General features: G+C 34.3%; 5 non-coding genes across 5 annotated transcripts; all 5 read right to left on the bottom strand.

Moving 5' to 3' along the window:
• Positions 1-1,736: 1,736 nt before the first annotated feature.
• Positions 1,737-1,814, bottom strand: LOC139166088 (small nucleolar RNA SNORD79). The gene has a single exon (XR_011558890.1). It is a non-coding gene; the product is annotated as a small nucleolar RNA SNORD79 (small nucleolar RNA).
• Positions 1,815-4,044: 2,230 nt separating this feature from the next.
• LOC139166095 (small nucleolar RNA SNORD47) lies at positions 4,045-4,122 on the bottom strand. Its single transcript, XR_011558896.1, has one exon. It is a non-coding gene; the product is annotated as a small nucleolar RNA SNORD47 (small nucleolar RNA).
• A 1,017-nt stretch (positions 4,123-5,139) lies between these two features.
• Positions 5,140-5,206, bottom strand: LOC139166097 (small nucleolar RNA SNORD44). The gene has a single exon (XR_011558898.1). It is a non-coding gene; the product is annotated as a small nucleolar RNA SNORD44 (small nucleolar RNA).
• A 2,287-nt stretch (positions 5,207-7,493) lies between these two features.
• Positions 7,494-7,573, bottom strand: LOC139166098 (small nucleolar RNA snR60/Z15/Z230/Z193/J17). Its single transcript, XR_011558899.1, has one exon. It is a non-coding gene; the product is annotated as a small nucleolar RNA snR60/Z15/Z230/Z193/J17 (small nucleolar RNA).
• Positions 7,574-8,670: 1,097 nt separating this feature from the next.
• Positions 8,671-8,747, bottom strand: LOC139166096 (small nucleolar RNA SNORD74). Its single transcript, XR_011558897.1, has one exon. It is a non-coding gene; the product is annotated as a small nucleolar RNA SNORD74 (small nucleolar RNA).
• Between the last annotated feature and the right edge of the window lie 340 nt (positions 8,748-9,087).

The following is a 9,087-nucleotide window of genomic DNA, read 5'->3' as shown; positions in this document are numbered from 1 at the left end:
AAGCCCACCACAGCATCCACAACAGGAAAGCAGTGGGCGAAGCTATACACATTTCAAAGCAGTGAGGTTTTTCCTGACACTGAAGGAACTTTGGATTAACATCACTTTTGTTGAATGAAAAACTCAAGCATTATTAAGTACAAGGACTGGAGTATAACAACTAACAAGGCCACAATTATTTTTTCTTGTTCCACTACAGCAGGGCTGTCAAACTCCCGGCCCATCATGTGCTGGCCACACCATTTACTAATGGGAGAAAAGTCCCAGTACATCTCACATGACACCACTGTGCCATTGTGAGTTTGACATCCTTACCCTACAGCATTTGTTAATAATCAGTTTCCAAGTATTTTAATGTGATTGTTCAAAGCATAGCATTGTCTTTTTGTGTAATTTGCATTACAAGCAAATTATAGAAAAAAATGAGCAGCAGCCACCCATGTGAGCTACTTTTATGGTCTTTCCAGACAGCTAAAGCCTGAGAGCATGCCAAAACATATCCAAGTTCTACAAATGTTATGGAATATCCCAAGTGCAAACCTGAACATGCAAAGCAACTTATAACATCAGTGAAAATTAGTAAACTTAAAAATATATAAACAAAATTGTGAAGAGATTTATGTTAAATGGTATTGTCATAGATTAGTTTATTTCCATAATTCATAGCAAAAAAACCGATGCAACTCAAAAGTGTTCAGGAAGTAAAATCTTTATTGTCCAGTGTTTCTTTTTAATCTAATGACATCTACTTTGGATTCCAAAGTATTTTCCAATGTTTTTGAAAACAGTAATTTCTGGACAGGTTCTCAGATCTGGAAGGAGAAAAAGGAAAAGGAATCAAGCCAATATATTTCCTATTTAGAGATACAAAGCAATGTGAAACGTGAATGGGTCAGATCTTGGATAATCCATCACATATTCAGAAAGAGAGTTCAAGATTGCGGTATCATCATTTCACCATTCTCAAGAAAATAAGCATGTTAAGTATAGGGTATACATACCTTGAAAGCCAACTGTCAGTTCCAACTTGCACAAAATTGACTTTTCATTTACATTGTTTCTTCCATGCGTGGTTGAAGTGCGGCTACAAACAAACTTATAATAGCTCTACAAAACTTGCATTATTCTGCTGAAAACAAGGAGAAACACCATTTTAAAAGCTAAACAAAGCTTTCAGGCTTTAGTAGCGTCTACTGTTAATTAGAAATATGGCAAGATATGTTTATTTTCATCCAGATATCACATTTTTAAGTTCCCGTAAAACTGAAGCAGTTTCAATAGACCAGCTTCCAGCTCAAAGCATTATAGATGCTTTCAATTCAAACTTTCAGAATACTTGAAAATTCCATTTTGCGCTTACAGCAAAACAATTTCCATGTCTCCACAACTCCATTCTCTTAAAAGTTATTAATTGTGGAGAAGAGATGAAATGGAATTCAGCTACCTTGAGCCACATAGGCAGATACTTCAAACAGGAACAAACTGTGGTATTTGCTGTAATTCTTATAAATTCTCTGCCTCTTAAGTACTTTTTTTCCCTAGACAGCTGAGTTTGTAATGATTTAAAACACATTTATGCATCCTGCAAAGCCAGGATCACACATGGTAATTATTGTTGCTTAAAAAGATTTTCAAACTGGAATACAGATTTATTTCAAAAACCACCCAAAATTTTATGTTGATTATATATCTCATAATGTAACACTACACAATAATTATGTAGTTCACATAGTTTGTACTGTCTCAGTAAAATTGTATCTTCACTACTTTTCAGAGAGATTCCCATCTTTTTTTCAATTTCATCATTAACAGTACAAAGGAAACATTTATTTTAACACAAAATAAGGTCAAAGAACACAAGCTTCATTTTGAAATTTAATGCCGTCTCTTTAACATGAACTTACCATTAGTGTGAGGTCAAAACTATTCTATCCATCAGGTGCCAGTTTTTAAACTAATCTGAAATGAAAAATATTGTAAGCCATCAGCAGTTTATGTAGTTGTGCAAAACAGACACTTTTTCGCTAACAATTTTGTCTCAGATTTTAAACTAAGTTATGGTACTATGACATATCACTAAATATTAGCAACATAAAGCCTCAGTGTTTTCAGTTCTCAGAAAAGTTTCTGTCCACTACTCTTAAAACATCATTGGCTTTTCCAGCAAAATCAAATGCAGCAAATGTGCTTATTTACCACACACACACTGCATTTTGGAAACACCCTTTATGTCTGTATTGAGGTGTCCCTACTCTTTTTACAAGATTGTTTTTATAGAACTGAGTGGAGGCCCAATGTGGCATTGATATCATCCATGCAGGCAAGACTGCTGTTTCTGGCTCAGGAATATTTCAATGAGGTTTTTGGGAGGCATTATGTAAAACCATCACATCTAGTTTTAGTCATTTTTCATCCCACCTTCATGAAATCTGACATGGTGAAATTCATAGGGAACATATTAGAAGTATTAATAGGAGCAATTCAGCCTGCAAGTCATTCAGCCATTTTATCAACTTCCAAGACTGAATAATTAGATTATAAAAATAATATACTGACCTTATCAAGAAATTCCATAAAACAGTAAACCTAAGTTTTTGAAAAATGGGGGGGGGGGGGGGAATTATAAAACTTCAATACAGACTTCAGAAATATTTTCAGTTAATTTCTTTCTAATTTTTGCTCCAAATTGGGTAAGGAAGCCTATTTCCTGGTGGAAAGTAACCAAATCTAAAATTTGCTGACTAGAATTGCACATTGCTAAAGCTGCAGAATTAACACAAAGTAATACATTTGCAATCTTATGTTCTTGAGGAAGATGAAGAAGGTACAGTACTTTTAACCCTGCTGTTCTGTTCGAAAAAAGTTCCTAATGTTATGTTCCCGGGTCACCCTGACCCGGACCGAAAACTCTTCATTTGCAGAACCATTTTTTTCAGTTCATTTATATTTTTCTTATATTCAGAAATGTTCAATTTAGTATATCAAACCTTTTGGGGGAAAATTCCTTAGGGATTTGTAGCCTTAAAAAATAGAAATTGACACGAAATTCAGAAAGGATGGGGGGAGGGGCTTTTTGATCAAAATAAAAATATAAGTCTCAATTTTTCCAGTTCAATTTTCATATCATTATGTTCATAAATGTTCAAACTAGTTTTCCAGTTGAAAAAGTTTTCAAAAATACCAAATTCAAGTACCTAAAAAAAATCATTTTGGTCCGGGTCTATATGACCCGAACAGACTAAACGTGACTTTTTTTTTGCCCAGAAAAAAAAATTTTTCCCCACCCCCACAAATATTTTTTTGATGATCAGCATTGTTAAATTGAGTAAATGAATGCCTAAGATATTAAAAATATTTTGGATTTGAAGCCTGCGTAAATATAAAGTGAAAATGGTTGCAAGCAGCCGAGGGGGGGAGGGAGGCCTTATTTCTGATGTTAAAAAACCAGTAAGAATCATTTTTTTCAGTTCCTTTATATTTTTCTTATATTCAGAAATGTTCAAGGTACCATTCCCACACCAACTCCAGTAAAATAGACTGCATTTTGCAAGCAAAACTATCCATAAATTGAAAAAACTTTCACAAAAACGGGGGGGGGGGAGGCACATTTATGGGCAAAATAAACCAATAAGGATTAATTTTTTCAGTTCAATTTTCATTCCATTGTGTGAAGAAATGTTCAGACTACTTTCCAAGTGAAAAAAGCTTTCAAAAAGACCAAACATAAGCACTGCAAATGAAGAGTTTTCGGTCCGGGTCAGGGTGACCTGGGAACATAACATTAGGGAGGTTTTTTTTTTCAGCAAGAAAGAAACCTCCCACCCCCCCAAAAAAATTCTCATAGAGAGAACCCCTGAAATGATGAAAAGTCATGAAATTTCAAGTTTCAGATATGCAGGGAAAATTTTTTACAGGGTCTCAAACCTTGATTTCGGGTCTCACAGACCCGAACAGAACAGCAGGGTTAAATATACATCAATAAGTTAAATTGCTTGGGAAAGCAATTATTTTCTATAAATGCCTAATCACAGGACTGAACAATGTAACCTCAGTGAAAAGTGGAACGGAATGATGCTAATATCATGAGTGTTCATTTGGCAGAATCTAATCTCATCACTGGTTACAACTGGATAAAAAACTTTGACCAAATCATTAGTACAGAATAATGAAAACTAAACTCTTACCTCAATACAGTAATTCCATCCTCAAAGCCTAGTTAATATAAAAAATGCCCATTTATATATGCAAACACAAAACATTGGAAGTTTAGTATTACAAGAACAAAGTAATATTGCAGTGTTTTTTCACACACACCCCAATTTCAGTTCAGATATTTCATAATCTTTTTAAGTTTTACTAGTTATATTCTAAAGTATAGCAGATCAGTCTTGATGATAGTAGCTCCACAGCAATTCCACTGACTTAATGTTTCTAGGTCTCCAATAAAACTGACTTAACAGTAAAGTTAACAGCAAAAGGATATTATCATTTGTCCCATTCAGTAAAGGAAGACCCCTGGACCATTCTTATGACCAAGAGTATACTTTCCTAAGCAAAATGGTTACAAAAAAGTAGCAAACCAGAATCTGCTGAATCAGTGCAAAAACAATGCTTAACTTTCTTTTTCGCTGAGACTCCTCCCCACCTTATCAGTCTTTGACTAATAAATAATAATCCCCACATTATTTTAGGGTACTTCTTCCTTGTTGGGCCAGCACTACCTGGCTCCCAGACCCCGCTCCCACATTCCATTCTCCTCCCTCCCCCACTGCAAAAATATCAGGGAGCAGGATTCAAAGTGGTAGCAAAATGGTGACCATGACAGATATGCTGTTGGGAGGTTTTCAGATCTCTTTGCAGAATAATCTTCTGAACTCATCTTTAGAATATCTAGTCAAATAGTCATTTTTGTATTTACTAATATAGTATTAGTAAATATTATATTACATTGAAGGACCATCCTGTTTGCAAAACACTATGCAATTTCTAACATGGTTAAGCTGTTATCTGTAGTAGCTTACCTGTCAGTTTTGCTCTTAAATTCCTCCTCGCGTTACTCCAAGTCCTAAAGAGAAAAGAAAGATTGATGATAGCCAAGAAAATTATTTTTTTAATCATGGAGGATCCAGATAAGTACCCAATCAGGTAGAGCTAATCACAGACCTCCATCTTTAAAGTCAGTTTTATTAGCTTTTCATCATACAGGCTGGCATCATTAAATGCTTAAAATTATCAAGTATATTTTAATTAACACATAAGAACAATCTGCCACATGTATGCAAGAAATACTTTTCAAACTTTTCCAAGGCGGCTTGGGAAAATCCTTATGGATTTCCAACAATTTGCAATATTTAATTTGCCACAGAAGCGGACAAGATCAGAATGGAAAACTGCTTCAGTGTTACTTTATTATTGTTCTCATTACAATTTGTTATTATCCATCATTTTTATGGTTACTAATAAACTATAAAACAGCAATTAAAATTAAAACCTACAAATGATTAAGACCATTATTAGAACCAGTCCAAATGGCTTAGGTAGGAACTATCAAAGAAGCTTCTCCCATTACAAATCTTTATATGGAAGATTAAGCCCTTTGGAAGGCTTCTTTCTGATAAGTGGGAGAAGACATCCTCAATTGCTTTGGGACAATGGAATGTTTGATTCCACTCAATGTTCTGTAAAAATTCACTTTTTTTGCCAGGCCTTTGATTTTCTATTTACTTTATATTGAAATTTAACCTTTACATGTACATTACCCTATACTCCCACTGACATAGATCAATTGTGGTGCTTTGTTGCCCACCTTACTTAGCCATTGCCTTTGAATTTGCATATCTCACAGGCAATATGCTTAAATTCACAAGATACTCCCCTCCCCAACATGCTTGCCTGGCCCCCTTCAATCTTTCATAAGTCCTTAGCTGCAATTGCCTGCTTTAATTTTATGCAGTACAGCAAAATTCCTTCCTTATAGGTATATAGGGAATTAATTGGAGGAACTTATGACAGAAATTTGAAGAATAGTTTCTCAGCCTTAAATTAGAATACCAAATAAAATATAATAAAATATAAATAAAATAAAATATACCTAAAAAAGGAATATCCTTAATATTTTGTAATGTTGCTCAGTGAATTAATTTTCTGTATTTCATCTTGCTTTTTCTTGAGGTTCTTCAAAGACAGCTCAATCCCATTAAGACCTATAAAGAGAATTATTTTTTTAGTCACTAGCTTTTTTTTGCAATTTTTTTCTTCCAAATCTTGTTGTGATCTACTGTATCAGTGTATTCAATTTATCCTCATATGTATCAGCGACCTGATTCAGCATCATATACAGTAGATTAATTTGTCCTTTTAGCTACCAATCCAATTGATTGAACATTAATTGTTACAGATAAATTAAAGATGGACGTAATTAAAATGGTTGCATTAGCAAATTTGCTTTGCATTTCTAAGCAACACAGCCTGAAATGTTGTAATTGCAGAACAGCACAACAAATTAGCAAATAGAATCCAATACAACTTTTAAAGGGCAGAAGGTGCACTATTACAGCAAGTCACAGAAAATGAACAGATCCCAAATATGGAAAATCATTAAACTTAGAACCATGGCTCAATTGTTTTTCTTTTGTTCGGCAAGCTGAATGAATTCCAAACTCAAAGTGTAATAACCACGGAAAAAACAGCAGAAACACAGGGCACAAGTGCCCCCCATCTCAATACTATTTTAGAGGCCTTAAAGACATGGCTTTTCACATGGCTCTTTGATTAAGATGGAGCACAGCCGGCTTATAAAAATGGGCTTTTTTGCTTTCTGGTTTTTGTGGTTTTGATTATTGTTGTTTTGTTTCTCATTTATAAATCACTTAGAATCACTGGTTGTCTGGCAGTGTACAAATTTATTAAATAACGCTTAACAAAGACTAACCAAACTAGGATGCTTGCCAATGTAACTATACAAAAATGCTGTAAAAATTGTTGTAAATAAAGAACCATTATTAAATAAAAACTAATAAAGGACTGTGACAATTTCAGAATACCCAAGAACCTTCCTGGCAACATTGAAACTATTCTGCCTGGTAATGCAGAAAAAGCCTAATAGATCATATTTTGTTTCTTTACAACTTACATGTTTATTCATCTAAAGCTGGTCCATATTAGAAAACCCAAAAGCCAGCACATCAATGGGTAGTGTTCCCATATTTGCAAACAGAGATTCTGTAAAAGACATTCAATTCAGTTGCTAGGACATACAACATGAATGTAATATTGTGGGAGGAGCATACAATTTATTTTAAATTCAGATAGTTAAGTGAATACAATGAAATAACAATTTTCATGTTTATCAGCAGAAATCTAAAAAATGTTAATCAGCTAACAAGTTACTGTTGAGGCTAGAGGGGTTTTTAATGAACAATTACTTGAAGTAATTACTTGAAGTAGGACTATCTGTAACAGGAACAATCTAGGATCAGACCAGCTTTAACTAGAGGATGCATCAGATAGGAGCGAAAGACAAAGAGTTCATCACGGATCATCTGCTGAACTATGTTTTCATCACACGCATCCTTCTATGGACAAAAGAAGCTGACAGACTATTTATATCTTAAAACTTACCAATCTTTGTTGCATGATCATTCGTGAAACCCTGTAAAGAAAACAGCAAATCTTTTAATGTCTGTTTTGAATTTTAAAAAGGGATGAAGATGCTTTTTAAGAGCATAGATTGTGCCTCAGTTTGAAACAAAGGTGGGTTAAGCATTCTCATCATTAATTTCTCAAGAGTAGCAAATAAGCATCATCATTATGGCACAATGGCCCAACTAAAAGTATTACATTTATTTACTTAGTATGTACAAGGACAGAAACATACCTTTACAGACAGCATTAGCTTGAGATTTTGGATCTACAAAGTAAATAAGCATTTATCAGACAAGAACTATTTTTAAAAACAAAGTAGATATAAGTGTTGGCAGTATTTGGTTAGGAATGTATAGAAATCCAGTTGCCCTTTTGACCTGCAACCTTAACACTGATTATGCCAACAATGAGGACTCTTACTTTCTCTTTTAGGAGGGAATAAAGACTGCCTACAACCTTCAAGCAAAAGCAGCAAGTTCCTCTCACTTTCAGTTAAATAGGATATAGAAAGCAGGATATTACTGCACTTGTTCCTTGCCATAGGCATTTTTTAATTTGCAAATTACACCAGGACAAAATAGTCATCTCAATCACTTCCAAATATGAAATGATTCAAAATTTGCATTCACACTTAACCTTTCAATAAACAAGATTCTCAACCTGCAGTTATTGGGAGAGTCATAACTCAGATCAGATATAGAAGTTGCTTTTTGTTATGAATTATGAAATATGTAATTTGAATACAAGTTGTCCCTCGTGGTAGGTAGCCCTTTCTAAAAAGGCCACGTGACACAAATTAGAATTAAACGAAGCAATATTCCATCTGAATAAAGCTGAACCTAATTGAAAGGTTTTCTCCTCCCTAAAATTTATTATTTTAAGATCTATTTTGGGATAGATTTTGGGAGACCAGAGCATAAGATTTCAGACAGTTAGAAAGAAGTCCTAGGAGAGGGGCGGCAAACAAATCCAATAAATAAATAAAAAATAGTTAATTCTTGCCACACCTAAATTTAAGGTCCGAATCCTGCTCAGCTATTGTTGGCATTCATCAGAGTCTCAGATGTCCCTACCAACATAATTTATCATCATTTGCAGGTAGGAAAAAAAATTGGGTTCTTCTTCTAGGTTGTTACTCAGAAAGCCCCTCTCGTAGGTTGCTTTGCAATGTAATTAAATCCATGTTTTGCAGTAAAATACCCGCCAGTCATTTTTAAGAGCTTTAAATATATCTATTTTAAATTGATCTTTAAATAGATCAGAGTTCTATCCCGGCAATCACACATTTCGGATCCATCCCTAAAATCAAGGCGGAGAGGCTGGAGCTCACTCCCATTCTCAGTACATTAAATTCCTTTTTTTTCTTTTTTGAGTTCTACTCTTTGAAGCTATGGATTTAATGAGGATTATTCGCATTATTATTGCGTGCGGGATTCATTTTCA

The sequence above is a fragment of the Erythrolamprus reginae genome, chromosome 3 (genome assembly GCF_031021105.1).
Source record: "Erythrolamprus reginae isolate rEryReg1 chromosome 3, rEryReg1.hap1, whole genome shotgun sequence".
NCBI classification, from domain to species: Eukaryota; Metazoa; Chordata; class Lepidosauria; order Squamata; family Dipsadidae; genus Erythrolamprus; species Erythrolamprus reginae.
Note: the sequence above shows the minus strand (reverse complement) of the source record. Positions and strands in the feature narration are given on the sequence as shown.